The sequence below is a fragment of the Rosa rugosa genome, chromosome 3 (assembly GCF_958449725.1).
Source record: "Rosa rugosa chromosome 3, drRosRugo1.1, whole genome shotgun sequence".
Classification (NCBI taxonomy): domain Eukaryota; kingdom Viridiplantae; phylum Streptophyta; class Magnoliopsida; order Rosales; family Rosaceae; genus Rosa; species Rosa rugosa.
In genome coordinates, this window is record NC_084822.1 from 15,614,919 (window position 1) to 15,639,641 (window position 24,723).

A 24,723-nucleotide genomic window follows, 5' to 3' on the forward strand; every position below is an offset into this window, starting at 1 on the left:
AGAATATGGAAGTGGGGATATATTATAGGCTCTTCCACTTCTGTATGTCCATGTTTTCTTCCCCATTTCCATGCGTAATGGTGTTGCACATAATGGTCCAAACATGTTTCACACCACCAAATCCATATACAGAAACTACTTCAATCCTTTTACTGCATCTCAATCTTTTATGATATTCTTAAACTCCAAAAAATTAAACTATTTATTTGTACACTTCCTACTCTAAACAGATAAACAGCTACGGCAGCTATATTCACATTCATTTGGTTAACTTAGTTATAGAGTATGTTCAACAAAAGACAGCCATATCGGTGTCAAGTTGTCAACAGTCGAATATTGTATCACAGTCTTTTTGTTGCTTTTTAGAAATGATTAATCTACCTTATCCTTTCTCAGTTTTCATTTATTGTTGGAGTGAACTTTCAGAGGCATAATGTTAATACTTCTATCTACTGGAACCAGAAGTCCAGCAATACAGTACTCATCATTCTATTTAAGCTATTTTCTCCCAAATATCTGTCACTTGTTTTGGTTTGACCTTCTCCACTACTACAAATATGACATTTAATGACAATATTTAGATGACATTTACTCAAAAACGTCATTAAATACCCTTTCTATGACGTTTTCTAATGGAAACGTCATGGATCAAAATTTCGTCTCAAGTTTATGACGTTTTTGAAATGTCATTGAAAGTCTTACTATTTGATGACGTTTTTAAACTGTCATCACTCTTATGACGTTTTTCAAACGTCATTAAAAAAGTTTTCATGACGTTTGGTAAGTGTCATGAATGAGAATAGGCCATGACGTTCTGAAAACGTTATTAAAAAAGCTTTCATGACGTTTGGTAAGTGTCATGAATGAGAATAGGCCATGACGTTTAGAACGTCATGAAAAAATTTTTCATGACGTTTGGTAAGTGTCATGAATGAGAGTAGGCCATGGCATTGTGAAAACGTCATGAAAAATATTTTCATGACGTTTGGTAAGTGTCATGAATGAGAGTAGGCCATGGCATTCTAAAAAAGGAGCTCCTTCTTTTTATGTCAAAGTTCGATTGTCCTATCAGGGATCTACGACAGTGTCATCATATCACAGCATCCTCATCATAATCAACGAACTAGCATTATTATTGTGCAGGCGATCTGGGAAATCAAAATTGAAGAAAGTTTAACAAAGAGACTTCCATGGACCAAGGTCCACCTGCACCTAGGCAAAAAAATCAGATATTTTGCCACCAAATGCCCCATTTTGCCTATGGTCCTACACCTTGGTCCATATTAGAATTTTGGGAAAAATTCATGAATAGTACCCGAAGTAAGGGTCACTACGAATTTCAATACTGCAAGTTCCAAAACATAAATTTCGGCACATCAAATATGAAATGTATTTCATATACGTACACGGCGTCAGTAACTTCGTCAGTCCGCATGCCATTACTCACATAATGAAGGGCATAATTGATTTTTCATTTGTCAATGGGTTTCCTCTCTCTCACTCTCTCTCTGTCTCTCTGACTCTCCCTCTCTCCCAACCTCGCTCACCGAATCCAAATACCTCCACAGCTCACCAATGACCTCCGACGACCTCTCCTCCGTGTCCACCACCGCTGCTACAAGAGCCCCAAGGCCTGGCCCGCTCGCGTTGTACCTCTGCCACATGTTTCTCGCTCCTCTCATGTTGACTTTCTCTGTATTATCTCTAAGCTTTCAAGTTTTAATCTCTTCCTTCTCTCTTCTTTCTCTCAGGTCTGCCATCTCTTTTCTTCTCTCTGCCTGCTTTGCACCATTGGCATCACCAACTACAATCTGAGGTCCGAGTTCGACTCGGACTCGGACTCTCGCAACATGTCGGACTCGGCGACGTTCTTCGAGTTGCTGTGTCAGCGCCAGGAGGATAAAATCTAGGGGTGTTCGTCTTCTTCGAGCTCAAATTGGCGATCGCCCTAAAGCCCAAACACCGCCAAGCTTGGCGTCGAGAAATTCGATAATGGCAATGGTGGCCGCTTCTCACAACCTCATTTACCCAGCCTACAACTTCTCTGTCATCGAGTATTTTCATCGCTTTCCTGCGACAACATCACATCCTTCGGGTCTAATACTTTAGTTTTGACTTCCTTCGAATAGGTATTTCTGGTCTACACCTCTTGGTGAGCTGTGGAGGTATTTGGATTCGATTTACTATGCGCGAAGAATTGCGTAGGAGCCCACTCTTTTCGATTAGTTCTGGGAGGACCAGCGGTTGTCATCACCTGTGATGGTAGGACGCTGTGTTGAAAGGGTGGTGGTGCTGCTTGCACGCTGCACTGTGCAAGCAGGCGAGAGAGAGAGAGAGAGAGAGAGAGATTGTGCCCAGAGTAAGAGAGATGGAGAGCTAGGTGCCCAGAGTAAGAGAGATAGAGAGCTGGGTGCCCATAGTAAGAGAAGAGAGAGGGCTGAGTGCTCATAGTAGAAAATTTGAAGAGACCGTTTTACCCCTTAAAATACGACCAGTTGGCACCAAACTAACGGCGTCAATGACGTCGTGTATGCTTACTGGTCAGTTTTGAAACCTCATATACCAAAGTTTATGTTTTGGAAATTGATGTACTGAAATTCGTAGGGGTCCATAGTTCAGGACCACTTACCAAATTTTTCCCTGTGTTGTAGTATACATGAATCATATTGTAGTATATATGAGTCATAGTATAAATGTCTATATCATGTATAAATAGGCACTTGAGTGTATAGATAAGGTACTTGAGTGTATAATATAGGTATAGAGACTTGTGTGACAAGCTTTATGCCAAAGGGCAACAAACATGGCAATTATCATCATCACAGCTATCATGTTGAGCTGCAGCTGTAAATCAAGTTGATACCAAGCTTGATATTATCTTTGAGCTTTCACACTTGTAATGTATTCCTATAAATACCCTCTTGTATGAGATGAATAAACACACATGAATCTCCATTCTCTCTGAATTATTACTCTCTCTATATTTCTGTCAATTTATGCTTGTCCTCAAACACGTTATCAGCACGAAATTGCTCTAGAATTAGAATCAAAATTGTCAAAATAGAGGAAGTTCATAATCCGATTAAAGCCATTTTGCCAAACCTACAAAAAACCTCCAAACCCTAGCACATATCAAAACCCTTGATCCAAGAAGCCCAGAACCGGTTTCAGAAACGACAGAACCGGCCGGAAATAGCCTGAACCGGCCACCGGAAAAATTGAACCGCTGCCGAACCGCTGTCGAAGCCCTGCCGAGTCCTGCCGAGATCTGCCGAGAAGCTGCCGAGCGAGCCCTGCCGAGTCCTGCCGATACCTGCCGAGAAGCTGCCGAGCGAGCCCTGCCGAGACCTGCCGAGAAGCTGCTGAGCACATCTGCCGAGTCCTGCCGAGACCTGCCGAGAGCACCTGCCGAAAGCTGCCGAGACCTGCCGAGCGCATCTGCCGAGCCCTGCTGCGCAGCTGCCGAAGCACCTGCCGAGCTGCTGCCTAGCAACTGCCGAGCTGCTGCCTAGCATCTGCCGACAGATTCCGACAACTTTCCGGCGACTTTTCCGGCAACTTTCGGAACACTTTTCCGGCAACTTTCGGAACACTTTTCTGGCAACTTTCGGGACACTTTTCCGACAACTTTCCGGGCACTTTTCCGGCGACTTTCGGGACACTTTTCCGACAACTTTCCGGGCACTTTTCCGGCGACTTTCGGGACACTTTTCCTGCAACTTTTCGGTCATTTCGGACAACACTATTTCGAGGTATTGCTTATTAAAAGTTCTCGTTTTTGAGTTTTTATTCATTTTTCTCCTCTTTCTTTTATCGGGAACTTACAATCAAAAAGCGGAATTATAGAAATTCACGCTAAACGAACTAAGAGCGTTCGTGACCAATGAACTAAGAGTGTTCATAATATTCGGACTAAGAGCGTCCGCGAGCATCGATTTATGACCCTATTAAACATCATTGTTTAGGTCTAATCCAAATATTCTTGGAAATTGATTTCTTGGTAGCATAGCTCGGAAATCTGATTACTTTAGTTTTTGTGGAAGTTTAAACTCCGAAACTAATATATCTTATCTTCTTATCTTTAGGATGTCGAATGAACCTAGACTCGATTTTCAAATCCTTGACTCAACAGGTTTGGAATACCATAGTTGGAGAACCGACGTTGAGAACCATCTCACATCGAAAGGGATATTGCCCATCATACAGGCACCAATTGCGGGCCTTGTGTTCCAACGAACATCCATAAAGCATGCACAAGCAATTATCTTGATGCGACGCCATATGGACAAAGCACTCAGATTGAGTATATGTCCATCAAAGATGCAAGGGACCTATGGGCAGCGCTAGAAGAGCGCTTTGGTAATATCCAAGATTCCCTCCTCCCTGACTTGAAGGTTCAGTGGAACAATATACGCTTCTCAGACTTCAAGTCTGTTTCTGAATACAATTCAGAAGCTCTTTGCCTAAAGGCCATGCTGAAGTTCTGTGGAAAACCTCTCACAGAAGAAGAGCTAATTGAGAAAACTCTCTCCACCTTCCCCGTCTCAGCAATTATACTATCAAAGCAGCATCGCACTGAATTTAATGCTGGACGATTTACAAAGTTAAATGAGCTCATCAATATTTTGTCGGTAGCTGAGAAGCACGACAACATCCTTGTAAAGAATTATAATTCAAGGCCCGTTGGAACCAAAAGCGTTCGTGAGGCGAATTATAATGCACCCAAGAGAGGGCGCAAGGAGCGGTACCCTACTAATAGGGGACATGTGTACCCTAATAACAGGGGACATGAAGGACGAACGGGTCCATATAACCGCCCCAACAAAGAAGGCAGCCGCAACTATAGTGCGGGCACACGTGGTGGTAACTACACACGTGGGAGAGGTGGATATAACAATACCATAGGCCGTAACACTGTGGGCCGTGGAGGTCGCACCATACGCCGTGGTAGTAGCAGTAACAACCCGCCTAGGGAATATCCACAACGTGCACCACCTGCACCTCAAATCAAGGGAGGCAACCACAATGACATGTGTCATCGGTGTGGTTCAATCGAGCATTGGTTTAAGCAATGCCAGGCAAGTACTCAACTAGCTGCACGCTACAATGAGTACAGGGAAACAAGGGAGCAAGAAGCCAACCTTGCTGAAGAAGAAAATGGTGAAGATGTCAATCTCACCATAGAAGACTTCAAAGCTGTAAATGAAGAGCACGAGGATGCCGCAGACTTTGATTAGAATAGTCTTTTCTATTTTCCAATAAAACGGCAAATGTGCCTTAGTCAATAAATGACAATTGTATTAACTCTTTCTCATGTGGCGTACCTAATGAAGTATGATGTCTAGGAAAGTAATTGAGATCGGGGTATTTAAGCGAGCCTCGCTCCACCAACATCTCTCTACTTCCCTAGTCATATTTCATTGGAATTACCAAACGGATTGAGCAATTACAATTTGTATAAGTTTGATTTTATTTTGGAATAGACTTTGGAAACTTTGATGTAATCATTGGCTTTTTCCTTATTAATAAAGTATCGCATTATCATTCAATGTCATGGACATGTGTTAATATTCCGAACTTTATTTTTTCAGTATGTTTTCGGGAGAATTGGAATGCCTTCTTGATAGTGGCACCACACATACTATATTACGACATAGGCAATTATTCTTATGGATGACGCCTAGTCAAACTTCAGTAACTACGATGGCAGGACCATCACAATTGATTCATGGTCGAGGACCAGCTCAATTTTTGTTGCCAAATGGCACAAATATTAATATCACCGAAGCTCTATATGCTCCAAGGGCTAGAAGAACCCTATTGAGTTTTAAAGATATAAGAGCCAATGATTTTCATGTGGAAACACATAGTGAGAATGGACAAGAGTTCCTTTACATCACCTCTAATAACTACGGAAATACACGAGTATTAGAGAAACTTATGTGTCGCTCTAGTGGATTGTACGCAACCACTATTAGAGTCATTGAATCCAACCATGTCATGAATGAAAATTTATGGAATTCTGACACATACAGGCTTTGGCACGACCGTTTGGGACATCCAAGTCGTGATATGATGATCCGTATATTAAAAACTTCACACGGACATCCATTCTTCAAAACGAAAAGAAGTACGAACCCAAGAGAGGTTCAAAGAATTACTTCTCAAGCATATCATTCGTTTTGCAAAGCTTGCTCTTTAGCAAAAGTAGGATTGAGACCATCCTATGCAAAGGACACTAAAGAAAATATATCATTCTTGCAAAGAATACAAGGTGATATTTGTGGACCTATCCATCCAACTTGCGGACCATTTAGATATTTTATGGTGTTGGTTGATGCATCGACACGTTGGTCACATGTCATGCTCTTATCCACAAGAAATGCTGCATTTGCTAAACTCCTAGCACAAATCATTAAGTTAAGGGCTCACCACCCTGATCACCCTATTAAGTCAATTCGTCTTGACAATGCTGGGGAGTTTACATCAAAGACTTTTGATGATTATTGCATGTCCATTGGGATCGAGGTTGAACACCCTGTCCCTCATGTACATACCCAAAATGGTCTCGCAGAAGCTGCCATTAAAAGACTTCAAATGGTTGCTAGGGCATTGGTTATGCGCACCAATCTCCCTATTTCTGCTTGGGGCTATGCAATATTGCACGCAACTGTGCTTATTCGTCTAAGGCCCACTGCCACACAACCCTTTTCTGCGTCCCAGATGGTAACTGGGTATGAACCTGTCACGCCCCGAATTTTGAATAATCAATTCAAATCCGAAACATGAATAATAACAAATTACAACTAACATCCTGAATTTTTTTCTCACAAACAACCACACTTCACAACTCTCAAATTTACAATAACCCAAATCCTCAAGTTATTTATTACAGCACACTCCCACCAAATCAAATTGTAAGGCTCAAATGAGCTTAACTCGCCTCACTATTACAATTGCTGTAAAACTATAACCATTGCTCTAACCGCACGATCACCGTCCTGGTTCTCCTGTCCTGTAGGATTACCCGCTACACAATTTGAATAGTGTACCGGGAGTTGCAACAACACAAAACCCGGTAAGCTTTTTACAGCCAGTATGAGTAAACAAGAAAGAACTGTTGATTTATTAAATTACAATTCAAGTAAAATTCAACAGTATTACGTCTGCAAAGAGACATCAACCCACTCATGGAAAACCACAAGGAATACATTTTCACAATCCTCAAATCACAATACACCACACTGGTCCTGTAAACACCCAACCCACATAACACCACTCTGGTCCATCCCAATAACACGTTAGAGCTCTAACTGCCTCGTTACCTCTGACACCTTGGCCTAGGGTCAAGCAACGGCAAAATACTTCGGTTAACACTATAACCGTCGCGCTTTGGACATCCCCGTCCTCAGCACCATATACTTCGGTTAATAATAAACCGTCGCACTTTGGACATCCCCGTCCTCGGTACACAACTTCGGTTAATAATAAACCGTCGCACTTTGGACATCCCGTCCTCAGTACACAACTTCGGTTAATAATAAACCGTCGCACTTTGGACATCCCCGTCCTCAGTACACAAACACTCCGGTTATCCATAACCGTCAAACTTCGGACCCCTCGTCCTCAAAATCCTACATTCTCCAACTCTATACATACTCCAATGTAAATCATGAATATTAACAAGAACTCATCAATCATGATCATCACATATAAATATGATAAGTCAAATTTCAATTCATAGTATTTTAATCATCCCAAATTCCACACTCTTCAATGTCACACCATTCCACATATAATCACGTAAATATATATATATACGTAATCACCCACTCAGGAATGACCACTAATACCAACTATAGTTCACACAAGAAAATCGTGAAATTCATTTTGTATAATAAAAATCATTTTACTTACCCATGGACCGTAGTTGATCAAGTCCATATGATTTTAAAACAAATATTTATTTCATAAATATTTTCACGCAATTACGACAAAATAAGGTAATTAAATTTATTCGGTTCGTAATATGAACCACGTGAGGTTTACTCACCTCTAAATTCCCGCTGCGTCTTCTTAACAGCTTAAAAACAACGATCCGAAATCGTTCACCAATCAATCCATCAACCACCTAGTCAAACACGATCTTAACTTAGAAATCATTCATAGACCACACATATACAGAAATCCAACGGTCGGATTCTAATTTAATGATGATCCAACGGTCAGATCAAATTTATATGATGATCCAACGGTCGGATCCTCACGGATCGCCCTTAGGATCATCCTCCAAAATTATCACGAAGATCCAACGGTCAGATCTTCCTGAATCGCCCTTACTAACATCTCCACAAAATTATATGAAAATCCGACGGTCGGATTCTCACGAATCGCCTTCCGAATCACTATTTCTCAAATATACGAAGATCCAACGGTCGGATCTTCGCCCGTGACCTCACAAAGTCACCGGGACAGTCATACGATCAACATATTAAAATTTGAAGTAAAACCGATGGTCTGATCTTCGTAGATCGTAAACCGAAGATAAAACGTAAAAACCGTAAATAGTAACGTAAAAACGTAAATCCACTATTTACCAACTTTTTCTAACATAACCTTGTAATATATCAAAACGCTCGTATGGATGCATAGATCATCGCCCAGATAATATAAACTCAAAATATGGTCCGACGCACCGCCACATGCGGAGGACAGACGGCGGTCAACGCCGGCTAACCACTTCAGATGCTAAAGTTGTCAACTACAAACTTCTTCAAAATACAGAATTGAACCACTTTAATACCTGACTTTTTCTGAGACAAGGTCTAGATCGTCCTAGATCAAGCGTTGAAGTTGGATTAATCTCGGTCGCACGATCAGATCCTAGATTGAATCAGAGGCGTCCAAAAAGTCAAACCTTGATCTAGCGGTCTACACTCAAAATCGTGATGAAAGACTTACATAGGGATGATCAGGGGGAGGAGGAGATCACGAAACTGGGGACGATTGGCCCATGCAACGCCGGAAAAGTGGTTTTCCGGCCGGGTCCGAATCATGCGTCTGGGTGGCTTCGATCCATCTTTTGGAGCAGCGGCGGAGCAAGGCGAGGCTGGGGAGCTGCTCAGCGTGCGGCGGCGACCTCGAAAAGCTCCGGGTCCGAGGCTGGAGGAAGTCGGAGGGCCGTCGTTTGGCCGGGTCGGGTCGGTCGGGACCCGAGGGTTCTGAAGAGAGACAGGGAGAAAACGCGGGGACTGTTCCGCAAATTCAACATGTTTTCGTCCTTAATGAAAAAGTCAACATTTTTTGATATTTATAGAAAATTCCCAATTTTCAAATATTCATAACTTATTCATACGAACTCCGAATATTGCGTTCCACATATGCACGAGATCGTATCGACAAGCTCTACAACTTTCATGAAGGAAGTTTTCCCAAATTTTGAACGTATAAAAAGACAACTTTCGCGAGCCCCTAAATAACGTTCGTTTTCGAAATAAAATCGTTCGAACTAATTCCACAACTTTTCCAAGCTTCGTACTCGCTCCTATTATCGTGAAATCATTTCTAAAAATCCACGGAATTTAATTTGGATTTTTCGGGGTATTACAGAACCAAATGTCTCACACTTACGCATATTTGGGTGTGCAGTCTATGTGCCAATTGCGCCGCCACAACGCACTAAAATGGGTCCTCAAAGACGATTAGGCCTTTATGTTGGCTATGACTCTCCAACCATTATCCGCTACATAGAACCTTTGACAGGTGATCTATTTACCGCTAGATTTGCGGATTGTCACTTTGATGAGACAGTCTTCCCGTCATTAGGGGGAGACATGAACACTAATGTTCAACAAAAAGGACAGGAATTGTCGTGGTTTGTCCCCACTTTGTCTCATCTTGATCCCCGAACCGCACAGTCTGAAATAGAAGTGCGGAGAATTCTCAATCTTCAGAACGTAGCAGAATCGATGCCTGATGCGTTTTCTGATATCGCTAAAGTGACGAGATCACACATACCTGCTGCAAATGTACCTGCAAGGATTGATGTCCCTAAAAGACATAATGTCATCTCAAGAGTACATGAGAATGGCGCCAACATCCCCTCTATGGGTGACACATTGGCTAGGCCCACGGCTCCTGCCAGGAAGCGCGGGAGGCCCATAGGTTCGATGGATTCTCGCCCAAGGAAGAAAGCGAGTTTGGCACAAAATAATCCATTAATCATCGATACAAATAATCCATCTCATGAGAATATTCCGGACTATGGTTATGTCCAAGAGACATCATTGGAGGACGCTCCAATGACAGAACCAAATCCAGAGAATAGAGAGATCTCCATGAATTACACTAGTATACATGTGATGATGGATAGAAATTCTATGACTATTGATGATGCATTTGCATATCATATTGCAAAAGGAATTATAGAATATGATGATATCGAACCTCGCTCCGTTGAAGAATGTCAACGAAGAGCAGATTGGTCTAAATGGAAAGATGCGATCCAGAATGAATTGGATTCACTAACAAAGAGACAGGTATTTGGGTCTATAACGCTGACACCACCAAATATAAAACCTGTTGGCCATAAATGGGTCTTTGTTAGAAAGCGTAATGAGAAAAATGAGGTTGTTAGATACAAAGCCCGCCTTGTGGCGCAAGGTTTCTCACAACGCCCTGGAATCGACTACGAGGAGACATATTCTCCCGTAATGGACGTTATAACGTTCCGCTACCTTGTCAGTTTGGTAGTTTCCGAAAAACTTGACATGCAGCTTATGGATGTGGTTACAGCATATCTCTATGGGGATCTAGATTCAGAGATATATATGAAGGTTCCAGATGGACTTCAATTACCCAAATCAAGTGGCTCTAAACCACGGAGCGCGTTTTCAATAAAATTAAGACGCTCACTATATGGATTGAAACAATCCGGACGGATGTGGTATAACCGTCTAAGTGACTACTTGATTGGGAAGGGATATGTTAACAATGAAATATGCCCTTGCGTGTTCATTAAAAGGACAAGTTCCGGATTTGCAATTGTAGCAGTTTATGTCGATGACATGAACCTAATTGGAACTCTAGATGAGTTAAAGGAAACTGCTAAATATTTGAAATCCGAGTTTGAGATGAAAGATCTTGGGAAAACACGGTTTTGCCTCGGAATAGAACTCGAGCACCGTAGTGATGGGATTATGATCCATCAGTCAGCATATACTCAAAAATTACTAAGGCGCTTTAATGAAGATAAAGCAAAGCCTGTAAGTACTCCCATGATCGGCCGTAGTCTTGAGCCCACAAAAGATCCGTTTCGTCCAAGGGATGAGGACGAAGATTTATTAGAGGCTGAAATACCCTATCTAAGTGCGATAGGCGCATTATTGTATTTAGCTCAATGCACAAGACCGGATATCTCATTCGCAGTGAACTTGTTAGCTCGACATAGTTCTGCGCCAACACGCCGTCATTGGATTGGCATAAAGACAATCTTTCGATACTTAAAAGGTACGATTGATATGGGCTTGTTTTATCCCTACAGAGAGAAAAGAAAAGACAGAAGCATGGGATCAGACCCCAAGAGGCAAAAAGCCATCTTCCGTAATGTAGACGCCGGTGACACTATCCATGGTGACCGACGTTCTCCTCCTCCCATCCATCAAAATGATAATGATGTTTTGATGGGATTTGCTGATGCAGGGTATCTCTCTGACCCTCATAAAGGTCGCTCCCAAACAGGTTATGTCTTTACCATGGGAAGCACGGCGATATCTTGGAGATCTACAAAACAGACCCTTGTTGCTACTTCCTCAAATCATGCAGAGATTATTGCTCTACATGAAGCTGTGCGTGAATGCATATGGCTAAGGTCTATAAATAGACACATTCGAGGAACTTGTGGTTTGAAGTTTACCACAAATGAGCCCACATGCATTTATGAAGATAATGCAGCTTGTATTGAGCAAATGAAATTAGGTTTCATCAAGGGCGACAATACCAAGCATATATCACCGAAATTCTTTTACAATCAGCAACAGCAAACACTTCTAAAAATTGAAGTAAATCAAATCCGATAAGAGGATAATGTAGCGGACTTATTTACTAAGTCGTTACCAAAAACCCCTTTCGAGAAACATGTGAAGAGCATCAGATTAAGAAGGTTATCCGAACTCCCATGATCTTCAAGGGAAGTCTAAATCAGGGGGAGTATCCAGAAACATACTCCACACTCAAACGCGCGTTGTGCTCTTTTTGTCCTTCGACCAAGGTTGTTTTTTTCCCACAGGGTTTTATTACTTGGCAAGGTTTTTAACGAGGCAATTTCGAAGCGCACGGCCTAGACAATGCTATTAAACATGAAATATCCAAGGGGGAGTGTTGTAGTATACATGAATCATATTGTAGTATATATGAGTCATAGTATAAATGTCTATATCATGTATAAATAGGCACTTGAGTGTATAGATAAGGTACTTGAGTGTATAATATAGGTATAGAGACTTGTGTGACAAGCTTTATGCCAAAGGGCAACAAACATGGCAATTATCATCATCACAGCTATCATGTTGAGCTGCAGCTGTAAATCAAGTTGATACCAAGCTTGATATTATCTTTGAGCTTTCACACTTGTAATGTATTCCTATAAATACCCTCTTGTATGAGATGAATAAACACACATGAATCTCCATTCTCTCTGAATTATTACTCTCTCTATATTTCTGTCAATTTATGCTTGTCCTCAAACACCCTAGAATTTTTGAAAGTCTAATTACATGTCTGCTATACAAAACTTGCAAATTCTTATAACAACAGGTGACAAAAATCAATATCAATCAGCTTCAATTTGTAACAAAGGATAAGATATATCATTAAAATTAGATCATGCTTGCTTGTATTGGAACTCCTCTGATTCCACACCATTCGTTCGCAGATCTCCCTGCTTCTTCTTGTAATACAAACTCCTCTGCTTTGGTCTGTTCTGCTCTGATACAGGAAACTAAAGAATAGATTGGATTTTTCAACGCCGAAATCGTTGATCGAAATCCGAGGCAAACGGATTATGTGTCTAATCGCCGCCGGACAGGATCGAATTCGGTCGCCTGTGATTTATGAATGGGAAGACCTCGGGCTCGGAGACATGGACAATTAGAGATTCAGAACTCAAACCCAGCACTCAGTTCTCCCTTTGCATCTCCTTGTTACTCAACTTGTTGAAAACCAAACTCAAACTAAGGCAGGGCGGAGGGCTAACCCATCCTTGCCCAACAGACCTCTACTTTCATTACGCCACCAATACCAGAACCATCCCCATGCCACTTCCATTAGATGTTTCTCTTAGTTATAGCCCCATTAAAATTCACTTGAAAAGCAAGAGTGAGTCGAGTTACATTTGCATTACGCTTTTGATCAGTAAGTTATTTTCATGACATAAATCTTCTTTAATGCAAAATTCTTTCATCGTGCTTAATTTCTAAATGATCACTGTGTTCGTGAAAATGTCCAAGTGAACATTTGTGCATGCGTATTCACAGGTGTTTATGTTACGACCAAAAGATGTACTCTTGTATTTGTTTGGCGTGTTCTTGCTTGAGTTTGAATGTTGACAGCAGTTCCACCAATGTTATCTGATCAATTCATTTTCTGCTCTTCCAGTGTTAATAATAAAAATCGTGGGTATTGCACAAAAGAGGGACTAATTTAGCATTCAATAGTCTCTGATACAATGCAGACTTTTATTGGTCTCGTCAATCACAAGTATTAACCGAACATTTTTGCAGAACTCTGCATTTTCGATAGGATTGCAAGAATTGTCAGGCAAATGACCCCAAACATTATTCCTGCTAATAACTCTGTTCTGAGTTAGTTATCCGGTACAAGGAAGAAACTAACAAGGTGGAAGGTCTGCAGGTGGAGGCAGGATAGATTGATTTGAGCCTTTCCCATTTTCTACCACTAGGGCAGTCTTCATTCCCCACATAGTATGCAGCTCCAAGTGACAGTGCATGAACCACACACCTGTCCATGATCAAATATTGTTCAATGGGTCGGTAAAATATCTTGAATACAAATAATTAGTTCCTTTAAGCTGAGTAAAAAACAAATCTTGCCATATCTGAGCTTTGAAGTTTATTGCAACATGTTATTTTGTTATACTGATGTATTTACCTAGATTGTCAGCCCTGAACCTTATGGCAGCCCAACCACCCGTGGGAACTCCAACGGTGTTCAACATCTACTACAAATAAAAGTTCCGGCACTTATGAGAGCTGACAGTTACCTAAGACAATATTAGCTTCTCTGTAAGGCTGAGGAAAAGGAAATGGAGTGCCTTGTTTGGGCATGATGACAATAGCTCCATATACAGTGGCTCGTAGCCAAAAGATGTGAGCATGCCACCATAGAGTTCCTCTTTGCCCTTGTGATTGTCATATTGTAGGTGTAACTGTTTCCTGTCTTGATTGGACATTGTGTGATATAAGCAGGTCCATCTGCCCACCCATTCCTGTATTGCTTTAGTCCATGCCTGGAAAATTAATCCACCAAATCGTACATTATGAACACAATTATGATAATTGATAATGCTATCATAATAATCATTTACATCAATATTGAAATGTCTTACCAATGAATTGACATGTTATACTGGGCATGATTGGTGACATTAACTAGAACTGTATCTCCTTCTCTAGCATAAATTGTAGGTCCAGGGAACAACCCATTTACTGTAACAATTGGCATAGAATGGCACAACCTGCTCACATTCTTCACTTGAATCTGCAAATAAATGGAAAAAAAGCATGTAAGGTTGTGTTAAACTCTGAAGAAAAATCAGTAGAGGAAGCTCAGGCATTCGTGAAGTGCTTACGTCAAATTGGTATGACTTCAAAGCAGCTTTGGCTGGAATGAAGAGGAACCCAACAAAACATAAGAACGGAAGTAAAGAACAGAAGCAGAAGTTGTTGGTTTTTGCCATGTTCAAAGCCAATTGTACTTGTATGGAAGGTCAAGAATGTTTGGTGTGACATTATTGGTCAAGGTCTAGTGGTTTTATAGGTCTGAATATAATATAAACTTGGAGGCAACCCCTTGGTGTTGAAGTAATGGGCTTGAAGCAGCCCGATTTGACTGATTTGAGGCATCACAAAAGTAGTGATGTTCAAGGAAGCAGTGAGCTGTGTTCCATTCAGGCAAGTTGTGCATTGGTTGATTCCCAAACCAATTGTGTACAAAAGATGTCTATCCACTTTAGGAGGTACATTTGCTGGCTTCCCATTAATGGTATGTGCGTCTGACTTATTCGGAGGCAACCCCAGTCTGTTCCCTTGTTTAACAACCTCTTCAACATCGTTATTCCACCATTCTCCTACGCCGTTTTAAAAAAAAAACATTGCAATTAGATATATAGGTGAATATCTTTTAGTACAAGAAAAAGGTTCTAACAATGACTCAAACTCACCCAACACTAGATTAGTTTCGCTGTAAGGCTGAGGAAACGGAAAGCCAGTCCCGTGTCTGGGCAGGATGACAATTGCTCCATAGACAGTGGCTCTCAGCCAAAATATGTGAGCATATATGCCGGCCACCATAGAGTTCCTCTTTGCCCTGTGATTGTCATATTGTACGTGTAAAAGTTACCTATCTTGATCGGACATTGTGTTATATAAGGGCAACTCCAACAATAGGCTCTATTTGGGGGTGATATTCTCATTTTAGCACCCCCCCATATAGGACTCAATTCTCATCTCCAACAATGGGGGTGCTACTTTCACTATTCTTGACTAAAATATAATATTATTTAATTAAATAAGGTAAAACAAATAATATAATATTAAAAATATTATATTAAAAATATGTTAATTTAATTAAATAAGGTAAAACAAATAATTTTAAATTTTATCATAATATTTAAAAATTATTCTTATTATTTAATGAATTAAAAAAAAAAGGTTCACATTAAATTTTTTTATTTGTATCGGCATATACGACAAAAAATCAAACTATTTAGAAGATATTTTGATGTGTTGTGTCGGCATATATGCCAAACAACCGAATTTGGATGTGATTTCAGCACCACGTGTCAATCTCTAATTGGCTGTCCAATTTACGGTTGGGTCTTTATGCGCCACGTGTCATATCTTATCTAATAATATCAACTCAAATTGTCCATAAATATGGGGTCATTGTCATCCTCATCTCTCACAAATTCACAAACACTTCTCATATCCAAATCCTACAAATCTCTTCTTTCTTTTCCGTTTTGATTTTGTCAAACCATTTCTGCAATGAATCGTTTGATGAAATAGTTGCAGAAAGATCAAGAAGAGGCTGTCACGAGAAGTCGTCGAAGAGCCTTGATGATGTCTGCCACTGCCTTGCAAATCCAAACTCTGGAAGATGAGGATTCACAATGGGGTGGTTCTTCAGAAGGTCGTAAATATAAGGCCAGGGATCGAGAGCTATCGATCTTCGACTCAAAGCTCAATATTTCACGGATCCGTGCAGGTATGAACCAAACATATTTCGTAGGCTATATAGAATGCAACATTGGGTCTTTGACAGGATGATGCGTGACGTGGACAACTACGACCCATATTTTGTTCAGAGAAGAGATACTAGTGGGAGAGTCGGCTTTTTTTTCCAAGAGAAAAAAAAAAAAAAGATTTAAGAACAAGAAGATGGGTGAATGAATGAAAAATTGTGAAGGAGATGGACGATATTTGGTGTGAGGAAATAGAAAAGAATGGGTTGGTATTTATAGAATTTCCTACAATTTACTGTTCCAATGGGTATATTATTTTCCCTTAATTTTCTGGTAATTTTTTAAATTTTTTTTGGAACAAAATGGAATTAATAACCCTTGATTTAATAAGAGCCATTGATCGATTTTTTTTACCTCAAATCTCAGCCCTCTGATTAAAAATAGATCAGTTTCAGTAAAAAAAATAAAATAAAATAAACCCCACATCTGACCGTCCATATTCAAAATGGATACATCAGAACCATCCATTTCATTACCGTTGGGCGTTCCAACGGTTGGCAGGGGATGCGGCCCCACTAGAGCAGACAAATCGCGCCGAACTTCTCTCTCCAGCGCATCGCGCGTGCTCCTTCCTGCCTTCAGCTGGCACGCGCGTCTCCTTCACTTCTTCTTCTCAGCGCGTTCATTCGTCCGTTGGGCTGAGATAGCCCAATTGCTAGCCCCCATCTACAGTAACCGAGTTCTGGTCTTGGAAAAGTCTCATATTTGAGACTTGGGATGAGCCCATGTCCTATAAATTTAGGACCAACTCTCCCTAAAAACCCTTGTTGGAGATGAAAAGTCCTATAATTCAACAAAATCTGGTTTTGAACCCTACAGGTCCATCTGCCCACCCATTTCTATATTGCCTTAGACCATGCCTGGAAAATAAATCCACCAGATGTTTCATTGGTAACACAGGTTGTGTTCATATATGCATCCTATCATAATATCCTTATGCCTTAACATTGAAAAGTCTTACCAATGAATTGACATGTTATACTGTGCATGGTTGGTAACATTAACTAGAACTGTATCGCCTTCTCGAGCATAGATTGTAGGTCCAGGGAACATTCCATTAACTGTAACAATTGGCTTAGGATGGCACAACCTGCTCACATTCTTTTCTTGAATATGCATATAAATGAAAAACATATATGTACAGTTTTGTTAAAAGTGTAAGGAAAAGCAGTAGAGGAAGCTCAGGTTCCTGAAGCACTCACATCGAACTGGTAGGTCTTCACTGCAGCTTTGGCTGGAATGAAAAAGAACGCAACTAAACATGAGAAGAGAAGTAAGAATGCCCAGCTGAAGTTGTTGCTTTTCGCCATTCTTAAAGCCCCCAATTGTTAATTGTATGCAATGTCAAGTATGTTTGGTGTGGCATGATCAGTCGAGGTCTAGTGTTTTTATAGAGCTGGGAAGAATATAAAACATTAACCTACTATCAGTTTATTAGATTGAGGTGGTGCTATCAACAGTAGGTAGAAATTGCAGAAGTTTCATACGAAACTTGCAAGCAAATTATGACTAGCTTGAATAGAGTATTAAAAAGGGTGTTAAGCCAGCTTGAATAGGTAGAGAAGAACCTAATATTTTATTTCTGTATTGTTTAAATGATATTTTAAGCTTAAGTTAGCGCTACTCTTAACGTTATAGTTAAGTTAAAGAGTTACCATTAACGGTATGTTTGCTACAGAGCCTCTCTCTCTGGCAATACTCAACAAGCTCTCCACCTATTCATGTGAAGCCAAGGTAGTCCTGGCCTTAGCTGCCTTTGTTTGGAATGTGGTGTGTTCTGGCTCCTTGCCCGAATTCAGCAATCTGATCTACTTTCCAAGTCTGTCGCAATCCTTAAGCGAATGCCCATCCTCCTCTAGTCCGCTGACCTCCAGAAACGCCAGCAGGCAGTTGTCGAGCTTAACACTCATCAAGACCACATTGCAAGTGACTGAGTGCAATTTTGAGGAGGAGAAGGTTTTTGATTATGATCCAAACTCCAAAGTACATGCCTGCATTGGGCATTGCCATGGACCATACCCAGATGGTCTATCTTAACCCATTGTTGCTTGTGCCACTGAAGTCACCCTTCTCAGTTCTCACCAGTGATGAGTAAGTTCTTAATTCATGTGATTAGTAATTAGGGGTTTAGGCTCAATGTTCCCCCCTTGTATTCAACAGTTTCATTAATCAAGGCTTGAGGGCAGCTGCACCACTTTCAAAAAAAAAAAAAAAAAAAAAAAAGGTGCAATATTTGATAACGGCCAATTTATATATGTCATTCACCTCAATTAATTTGCTTAAAAGGTTCATTACATCCTTTTTTTTTTAATGAAGGGTTGGTGGAGCTGCCCTCAAGCCTTGATTAATGAAACTGTCGAATACAAGGGGGGGGGGGGACATTGAGCCTAAACCCCTGATTACCATAAGCATCTAGAAAATTTTCCGAAATAATATCAGAAATCTCTACAGGAGACTTGTATTCTAACAAGCACCAACTAGCAAAGAGTGCAATAGCTACTCCATTTGCTTTAACATAGCAGTGACATAGCGGAAAGATAACACTATATGTACCCCGCGTACAACCTAGCATAAATACCTGCTTTAGTACAGCTTCCCTACTATGTTGCCGCCAGATGATAAATCCGACGATACTTAGCTTCATCCTCCCACTAGGCGGTAACGACCATTTGACGAGGCCAAAAACTCGCTGCCAACCTAGAGTAGATAAGGCACATTGAGTGCATACACTGACACAAGGCCCTACTAGTTCTACACAACAAGTATAGACTCTTATTTCACGCCAAAGACGCGACCTAGAAACATAACAGCAATAAAATAAAACAGAAATAAAATAACTAGCTAAGCCCAGGCCCGGGCCCAAGCCCTAGCAACAATCCAAGAAAAGAGAACCCCACAATCTGCCGGCCGGGCCAGGCCCAAATCCCCTACAGCCACCGCCGCCGGACCCTGCAGAGGGCCGCCCCGCCGCCTTCGCCAAACCGCCAGCAGCGATCTGCCATCCCAGATCGAAACCAGAACCTGCAGAGAAACAAGCTTCGTCGCACCATGGAGAAGACCCAGATCGGGACCAGAGGATCCTGACCAGATCGGACCGCTCCGAGTAACCCCCAGCCACACCGCGCCGAACGTCTCGCCGCCTGATCGCCTCCAAATCTGAGATCGAATCCGTCGAGTTGACCATCGAGGAGAGACCCAGAAGCCAGCAGCTGCAGTTTTCCCCTCCCTCACTGACATCCACCGTGATCCCACCGATCGGACCGAGAACGCTGATCGATAGACCCGGCCTCACACCCAACTCGCGCGGAGTCGGTATTGGCCCGTCCGACGACGGCGTAGAGGCACGCCGCGGGACAGGGGGAAAGACCTTGTTTCTTTCTCTCTAGCGCGTACAGCGCCTTCTGTTGACTTGTTTCAAGAGCACTAGGTGGAAATTTGAATTCAAGGTTCATTACATCCTAAACAAGCTTAAAATTCAACTGAAATCTGCAAATTGCAAAAACAATTATGTACTAATTGTGATTACTTCCCAGTTGTTGAATATCTTGTACTACAAGCAATGCTGAAGAATTCTTATTGAAAACAGAGGTAGAGACATATATGGCATCAATGTAATTAAATTATCATCTATGATCAAACAATATGGCATCAACATAGTATAAATACTAATGTACCATTATACAAATTTTATCACTTGGATAGCACATGAACCATTGAACCCGTCCAAAAAAGAAAACAAAAAAACCACAAAAGCAAAAAGAATGGGGAATCCAACCAAAACCTCTCAAACAAAAACGAAAGCAACAATAAACTAAAAATTAGAGACAAAAAAATCTCTATTGCAAGGGATTAAACAGAGGGCTATTCCAATTAGAAACTTGGTTCAATCCACAAATGTTGCAATAAAGAATTAGGGGTTTCTTCAAGTAGCGGCTCGATTTTTCCATTTGTCATATTAAAAACACCAATGTCCTTGCGTTGGAACTCATAAAAGTCACCCGTGAGATATCTACAATTGGCCTTGCATCCAGAGTGCATTGTTGCATCGACTGAGAATGAAGAATTAGTACCTAAGAACAATCTTCTATTTCCAAAGGTCTTTACCTCCGAGTCCAACCAATTGCCATTACCAGATGGCACCTCAAAAGTCCTGAACTCCTTAGTTTCATTGATAAATCTTTCGCTTAGCCAACTAGTTCGCGAAACCACGAATAAAGTCCCACCTAATTCCACCAGGTATAATTTCTGAATACAAAGGACTTATAAATACCATTGTCATAGCTCAAACAACAACCCTAGTCTTTGGTTTCTAAGGAACTTCAATCTCACAAACCATTACATTGCCAGAAACAGTCGACAGCATAAAATTGTCCTTGATAATAATTAATATCTAGAAAATAAGGCCTATTAATCATGTACGATTTAGTAATCATGCTCCATTCATTGTCTCTTCTGGTCTGCAAAATGCCATTATCTCTGAGCTATAAAGAACCATGACCATGTAATCCGAGGTCCAAGAAGGACTTGCTGATAGCACAAACTTTTTCACAGCAAACTGATCGTACATGTCGATTACATTACTAGCCAGATTATCATGCTGATAATACTTTTCATATAGCAAGTTATGTGGCAGCTCAACTGTCTTTTGATTTAAAGGATGCGATAAATTAAGTTTGAGATATTGAGATTGAGTCATGAGCCATCCTAAAGAAGAGTGACACAACTTGGCAAAATTAAGTTTGCAAAGCTTACCTTTTTTCAGGTTGTGAAACTCACGGATGGTCGTTCCATCCATTTCGGGAGCATACGTCAACTTGATGTGTGGATCGGCCGGTAAAGTTTTCCTCTATAACAGCTGATCTCCATGACTGCACCTGCAGTAACAAAATCCTGAAAGGATTCTATCTGTTTGGCAATGGAGACAACAACATCTTAGAGGAAGATCGGACCAATGAGTCGTGGAAAGAAGTGACTAACCGGCCGTTTAGCCATCAAAGTTCAATCAGACAATAATTAATTGTAGAGAAAGAATAAGAAATTGTATAATCAGACGAGGATATGCTGAATCCACCAATTAAGTATGAATGGGTGAGCAATGTTCACAGTCGACAGATACAAATCCTATTATTCCGAGGAAAAACATCAGTTTTCCCTGGCTGGATTTGGTTTAGGTTAAATACCGATATATTAGAAGCACTGCAAATATATTACACGAGGAGTACGTCGGTTGGTCTGGAATTGTGGATGGTCGGATCTTATGGTAGTGTCATAGAAGTACCCGAGAACTTTACCAAACCACGTCACATGTATTCTACTCCTGAATAAATCCTAGTTTTTTAGTAGAGGTTCATTTAACGATGGCAACAAAAAGCTCCAAACAAAATTAAGCCCGCCTTCAGGCCAAAAAAATATCTCTCTCTCTCTCTCTCTCTCTCTCTCTCTCTCTCTCTCTCTATATATATATATATATATATATATATATATAGGAATTTTCTCAGGCGCGGACGTCCGTACCGAATTTTCGGTACGGATTTCCTGTTTTCGACCTCTTTCCGGCCACATTTTTACATCTTAACAGTTCAGTTTTTAGGTCCTAGTGTATAGATCACCTCTACAAAATTTCAGCCAATTTGGTGATCCTTAAGACATCCAAAACTGCATTTTACACGAACGGACCGAATCTGTTGAACCGAAACCGTTCGTATTTATAATGGTAAATTGCAGTTTTGGATGCCTTAACGATCACCAAATTGGCTGAAATTTTGCAGAGGTGATCTATACACTAGGACCTAAAAACTGAACGGTTAAGATGTAAAAATGTGACCGGAAAGTAGTCGAAAACAGGAAATCCGTACCGTCCGCTCGGTACGGACGTCCGCACCTGAGACGGACAGTATATATATATATATATATATACAGTCTGGCTACGGTGCGGACGGTACGGATTTCCCGTTTTCCCCCACTTTCCGATCATATTTTCACATCTTAACCGTTCAGTTTTTAGGTCCTAATGTATAGATCACCTCTGCAAAATTTCAGCCAATTTGATATTCGTTAAGGTATCCAAAACTGCAAATTACAACAATGTACACGAACTGTTCCGGCTCGACAGATTCGGTTCGTTCGTATAAATTGCAGTTTTGGATGCCTTAACGTTCACCAAATTGGCTGAAATTTTACAAATATGATCTATACATTAGGACCTAAAAACTGAACGGTTAAGATCAAAATATGTGATCGGAAAGTAGGTGAAAACCGGAAATCCGTACCAAAATTTCAGTGCGGACGTCCGCACCTGAGAAAAATCCTATATATATATATATATATAAAGGAAAAAAAGCCCCATTGTCAAACCATTAGGCTAAACCAGTGGACACAACATGCTGCAGACCCCTTCAGGGCTTCAGTGTTGAGCCGATAGAATAGGGATTGAGAAAGGGAAGAAAAATCATTCATTATAGGATTCTAATGGAGGCTACTTGGTGTGAGAGTACCTACATACCGAGGGTGAGATATACCCAGGCAAAGAACATTAAAATCGTGTGAGAGTACCTACATACCAAGACTGTTTATCCGGCCCCAAGTTCTAAAGAAATGTATACTTTTCCCAATATTAAAATGGCCAGTTTTTCAATTCGAGGTTTACAACAAGCAACACACTGGATCCTAGTTCCTCAAACCGAGTAACTTGATCAACAACAGAAAGAAAGCTACACAGGATATACTATGAGAACCATGGAGAATAATGGGTGTGAGAAGAGCTGAAATTGAGGATAGACAATATGAGATGAGAACTATGCTGCTCAAATTATTTTCCTATGCCCTCCAAAAGCCCATATCTGCAGTGCAAACACAAAACAAAAACATGTCATAAATTGTTCTCTTTGAGATGTCAAACCTAGAATAAGCAATAAACGTTATAAAACTCTTTTCTAACCAGGAACACATGTTTGCTTGATGAGAACTCAAGGAAGAAAACCAATTGAACAAAAGACAACTAATACCATAATGCCTTGCAACAAAGACAACTTGTACCATAATGCCTTGCAATTAATGCCAGGATCAATCAATCCGAAAAGTAATATCTTATCTAGGATTTAACTTGTTTGGAAAGGAGATGGTTGACACATGTATATCAGCACATTCATTTAACAAAATTGCTGCAAGTATATCTCAGAGAGGTGGTCAACCTCTATGAGAGATGAGATCAGTAAAGTGCTCAGTAGTCATAGTGCCTATGAAGGAAAATTGCGATAACATACTAAAAAAGCTTGGACCCTATACTGCATCTTGAAATTCTAAACAGAAGTTCCTATTGTTAACATAAATCTCAGAGCATAGCATAAACTAGAAGTACCTTGTTTACAGATATAGAAATTGAACCAGACCAAAAGCATGTAACATACAATGTCTATCTTGGAAAAAGAAAAATAAAGAAATATTGCGGGTCAAAGTATTATAAATAGTAAACCCTAAGCATTGATATACACTGCCTCAGTTTCTCACCTTTTTAAGTAGGAAACAGATACAATAAGAGAAAAAAAATCAAAGAATTTGGTAAATATGGTTTTTTCTCCCAAGTACATTGCGTGTCTAAATTAAACAACAGAGCCTAACCTTTAAATTAGTATCCCAACTTCCAGTACACAATGCACTTCCATCAGCTGACAAACCCAAACAGCTAATCTGGGCCTCATGTGAGTTTTGGAGAGATCCCAAGTTCAAAACCACCTGCCACAGAACAACAGACAATATTAGAGACACTTGATCCTTTTACATGAACAAAATTCATCATGCACAAGTTAATGTTAAACATACAATTGAAGACTAATCAACAGGATCACCTACAGATTATTACTAGGACATTTCAAAAGTATAATTACTTTCATTCAGAAGAATATCCGGAATCTGAATTTCACATAATGCAGCATGGATAAATAACACTTTCCAATGAACGATGTTTACTGAACTTTTGTCTTCAAATGGCATGCAAGGCTATGTTATTTTGATACTATTTAACCACTATGTTGAATTCAAGAATATAAAACAATTGTTGGCCCTAAAAGAGGGGTTTCTGCAATACTGGAAAACTAAAACTTTACCATCGGAAAGCAAAGAGATCCTGAGCTGAATCCTTGAATTGACTACATACATTGAAGTTTATATGTAGGACACTACTAGTG

General features: G+C 40.5%; 1 long non-coding RNA gene and 1 pseudogene across 1 annotated transcript; both read right to left on the reverse strand.

The window, feature by feature from the left end:
• Positions 1 to 15,032: 15,032 nt before the first annotated feature.
• On the reverse strand, positions 15,033 to 17,850 carry LOC133737300 (laccase-11-like; annotated as a pseudogene).
• A 5,175-nt stretch (positions 17,851 to 23,025) lies between these two features.
• On the reverse strand, positions 23,026 to 24,717 carry LOC133739443 (uncharacterized). The gene is made up of 2 exons (XR_009860631.1): positions 24,158 to 24,717; positions 23,026 to 23,379 (listed from the first exon to the last, which is right to left on the reverse strand). It is a non-coding gene; the product is annotated as an uncharacterized LOC133739443 (long non-coding RNA).
• Positions 24,718 to 24,723: the final 6 nt, after the last annotated feature.